The 4,300-nt window shown below is 48.0% G+C and overlaps 1 protein-coding gene and 1 pseudogene across 2 annotated transcripts in view; one reads left to right on the top strand and one right to left on the bottom strand.

The window, feature by feature from the left end:
* Window positions 1-4,300, bottom strand: part of LOC119470119 (squamosa promoter-binding-like protein 14) — a 41,248-nt gene that overhangs the window by 27,707 nt on the left and 9,241 nt on the right. The gene's annotated exons all lie outside the window — the stretch shown is intronic.
* On the top strand, window positions 888-2,433 carry LOC108299653 (annotated as a pseudogene). Its single transcript, XR_001823052.2, has one exon. The product of XR_001823052.2 is annotated as a prostaglandin E synthase 2-like (transcript).

Genomic DNA, 4,300 nt, shown 5'->3' with positions numbered 1-4,300 from the left:
AAAAAAAAAAAAAAAAAAAAAAAAAAAGGCAAGCATGAACTCAGGATGGACTGTCTTTTTTAAATCCCTGCTCTACTACTTATTAACTGTGCAACTTGAAGCAAGCTTCCTAAAACTGCTCTTCAACTCTATAAAACAAGGCCAGGTGCGGTGGCTCATGCCTATAATTCTAGCGCTTTGGGAGGCCAAGACAGGCGGATCACAAGGTCAGGAGTTCAAGACCAGCCTGACCAACATGGTGAAACCCTGCCTCTACTAAAAATATAAAGACTTAGCCAGGTGTAGTGGCATGCACCCGTAATCCCAGCTACTCAGAGGCTGAGGCAAGAGAATCACTTGAACCCGGGAGGTGCAGGTTGCAGTGAGCCGAGATCATGCCACTGCACTGCAACCTGGGCAACAGAGCAAGACTCCAACTCAAACACACACACACACCCCCCACACACACACACGGTTAAGAGTCACTGATTAGGTTATTTTTAAGGATTAAATGAGATAATCCATATAAAGTACATAGCATGTAGAAAATTCTCAATGTGTAGTGGGGTGTAGTGGCTCACGCCTGTAATCCCAGTACAGGCCAAACTGGGTGGATCACCTGAGGTCGGGAGTTCGAGACTAGCCTGACCAACATGGAGAACCCCAATCTCTATTAAAAATACAAAATTAGCTGGCATGATGCCACATGCTTGTTATCCCAGCTACTCGGGGGGCTGAAGCAGGAGAATCACCTGAACCCGGGAGGTGGAGGTTGCGGTGAGCCGAGATTGTGCTATTGCACTCCAGCCTGGACAACAAGAGTTAAAACTCCATCTCAAAAAAAAAAAAAGAGAAAAAGAAAATTCTCAATGTGCACACTGTTCTGCTTCTTATCATTACTAGTCAGGTAAAAAAAATAAACAAGCAGGAACGAACATGGCCCCGGCTGCTCGGGTGGCGTGGGCATTGTGGCCTAGCGGGTGCGCCTTGGCCAGGAGGCTGGGCAGCCGCCCCCAGCTGCTGCTCCCCATACAGAACTGGGCTGGCTTCCACGGGGCAGCGGGCGGCCAGGGCTCCGTGGCCACCGCCTGTAAGGGGAGCCCGAGGGCTGTACCACACTGCGTGGTGGCACTTGCGTGCCCAGGACCTCCATGCCGAGCACTTAGCCAAGTAGCTCTCCCTGTCCAGCCACCTGCAACTGACCCTGTACCAGTACAAGACGTGTCCCTGCTGCAGCAAGGTTCGAGCCTTCCTCGACTTCCACACCCTGCCCTACCAGGTGGTGGAGGGTCAACCCTGTGGGCAGGGCTGAGATCAAGTTCTCCTCCTACAGAAAGGTGGCCATCCTGGTGGCCCAAGTGGGAGAAAACTCGCAACAACTGAACGACTCCTCTGTCATCATCAGTGCCCTCAAGACGTACCTGGTGTCAGGGCAGCCCCTGGAAGAGATCATCACCTACCACCCAGCCATGAAGACTGTGAATGACCAGGGCAAGGAGGTGACCAAGTTCAGCAATAAGTACTGGCTCGTGCTGGACGAGAAGAGGGCCAGGACGGAGGAGATGAAGTGGCGGCAGTGGGTGGACGACTGGCTGGTGCACCTGATCTCCCCCAACGTGTACCACACGCCCACTGAGGCTCTGGCATCCTTTGACTACACTGTCCTCGAGGGCAAGTTTGGAGCCGTGGAGGGCACCATGGCCAAGTACATGGGTGCGGTGGCCATGTAGCTCATCAGCAAGCGATTCAAGAGCAGGTACCACCCTCCAGGATGATGTGCATGAGGACCTTTATGAGGCTGCCAACAAGTTGGTGGCTGCTGTGGGCAAGGACCAGCCCTTCATGGTGGGCCAGAGGCCGGTGGTATATGGCGTGCTTCAAGTGATGGAGGGGCTGGATGCCTTTGATGACCTGATGCAGCACACGTGCATCCAGCCCTGGTACTTGTATGTGGAGAGGGCCATCACCGAGGCCTCCCCAGCGCACTGAGTGTCTCCACGAGCAGCAGGGGGAAGGCAGTGGAAGACGCCAGCTGCCAGGATCTGGGGCCACTGGGCCAGTGCCTGGCAATGCTGATGGGGGCAGGATCACTCTGGCTCTTGTCCATCTACCCCCCCCAGCCCTCTTGCTTCCAATACAGGGCACCTGCTAGGGTCCAGGGATGTTGGGGACGAGTTCCAGCCCTGCTCCTGCCTTGGGCCAGACCGTCCCTGTCCTGGCCTCACTGCCCTGCCGCCATTCTCCCAGGCCCTCAATGGCTGTCCCATGGCTACATCCTGTGGTTGGGGGCCCTGGCAGGACAGCAGGACGGTTCATTTTTGGTGGAATCCCATCGCTGGGTTCCCCTGGTTCCGACTCTTCCCAAGCCTCCTGGGACTGGGACACGTTTGCAATAAAGGAAAGGTTTGTGGCCCCCGTCACGGCGGGCATCGCTTGGAAAATAAAAAAAATAAATAAACAAGCAAGGCCAGATGTGGTGGCTCACGCCTGTAATCCCAGCACTCTGAGAGGCCGAGGCAAGCAGATCACAAGGTCAGGAGTTCAAGACCAGCCTGACAAACATATTGAAACCCTGTCTCTACTAAAAATACAAAAATTAGCCAGGCGTGGTGGCACGCTCCTGTAATCCCAACTACTCAGGAGTCTGAGGCAGGAGAATTGCTTGAACCAGAGAGGCGGAGCTTACAGTGAGCCAAGGTCATGCCACTGCACTCTAGCCTCGGTGACAGAGCCAGACCTCGTCTCAAAAAAAATAAAAAAGAAAATAAGCATTGATAACAAGAGGCTAGACACGCTATTTCTGGTCTAAAAAGCACTGAGATATAATGTTTTCTTAGCTCCATTTCCTGGCCCAGGAAACAATCAACCCCTCTGCAGAAGAAGAACATAACTAACCTATCTTTCATGTCTTTGGATCTAGGGAACAATCAATTCAGAGAATAATCAAGGCTCATGCTATATTGATAAGATGCTTAAGATCACAATGAACGTTAAGTCAGAACTCAAACCTGACCTTTACCCTATACTCAAGTTTGACAAGACGCAGTTTTTGCCCAGTCTTTCCCTCAACCTACTAAGGTGATGCAGTGGTTAAGTGCAAAAGCTCTGGAGTTTGACTGCCTGGGTGCAAACTGGTTCCATCATTCATAGGCTGTGTGACTTAGGCAAATTCGTTTATTTGTCTTATTCCTCTAAGCCTTTGTTTCTCCACCTTTAAATGAGAATAACAACTATTTTGATTTTTACGATAACAGCTGACATTGGGTAAGCACTTTCTATGTGCCAAGAACTATGCTAAGCACTTTACATAGCTTATGTCATTTAACTATCACCACCATCTTAGGAGGCAGGTATTATTATTATTCTCATGGTACAGACATAGATGCTCCTTGACTTACGATGAGGCTACATCCCAAATACCTTAAGTCAAATACACATTTAATACACTTAGCCTACCAAACATCATAGCTTAGCCTAGTCTATCTTAAACACACTCAGAACACTTACATTAGCCTAGAGCTGGGTAAAATCATCCAACACAATGCCTATTATAAACTTGAATATCTCACGTAATTTATTAAACACAGTAGAGTATGCAGTATTGGTTGTTTGCCTTCATGATTGCATGGCTGACTAGGAGTTGCTTGTTGCTGCAGCCATGCATCATAAGAACATATCATACCACGTGTCGCTAGGCCACGAAAAGATCAAAATTCAGAATCTCTAGTGTAGTTTCTAATTAACACATATGGCTTTTGCACCATCGTAATGTTGAAAATTGTAAGGCAAACCACTCTGTAAATCAGGACTATCTGTATAGATGAGGCAGAGTTTTCTTGTTCAAGGCCACGCAGTCAGTTACTGGCAAAACTTAGATGTCAATGCAGGAGGTCTGACCCCAGAGTCTATGTTCTTTACTCCTACTACACTGCTCTACTTCTCAGAGTACTAGCATCATATGGTTGTTAGAAGATGGCAACCCGCATAAAGTGCTTATCACAGTGCCAGGTTCATCAAAGCTGGCCATTCCTATTATTTTTGTTATCACCATTATCAATTCCTTTAAGTCTCTCCCAAAAATTACTATCTCCTAAGTTCCAACTTCATCTAAAAGGAAAGGATTGTTTTCTTACCTAGCTACCACCTCATTGAGTAGCTCGGAGTAGGGTTGTAGTATTTTTATTTAATTTCCCTCATGTAATCCAGGATAAGTACCTGGATGGAGAATAAGGAAAATATTTAATAAAAACATATCATTCTATAAAAAGCAACATTCTAAAATCTTTCTTTTTAAAAATAAAATCTTTATTTTTTTTTTTTT

Source organism: Cebus imitator, unplaced genomic scaffold (assembly GCF_001604975.1).
Source record: "Cebus imitator isolate Cc_AM_T3 unplaced genomic scaffold, Cebus_imitator-1.0 Scaffold23, whole genome shotgun sequence".
Classification (NCBI taxonomy): domain Eukaryota; kingdom Metazoa; phylum Chordata; class Mammalia; order Primates; family Cebidae; genus Cebus; species Cebus imitator.
The sequence above is the reverse complement of the archived record's forward strand: the minus strand, read 5'-3'. Positions and strand labels throughout refer to the sequence as shown.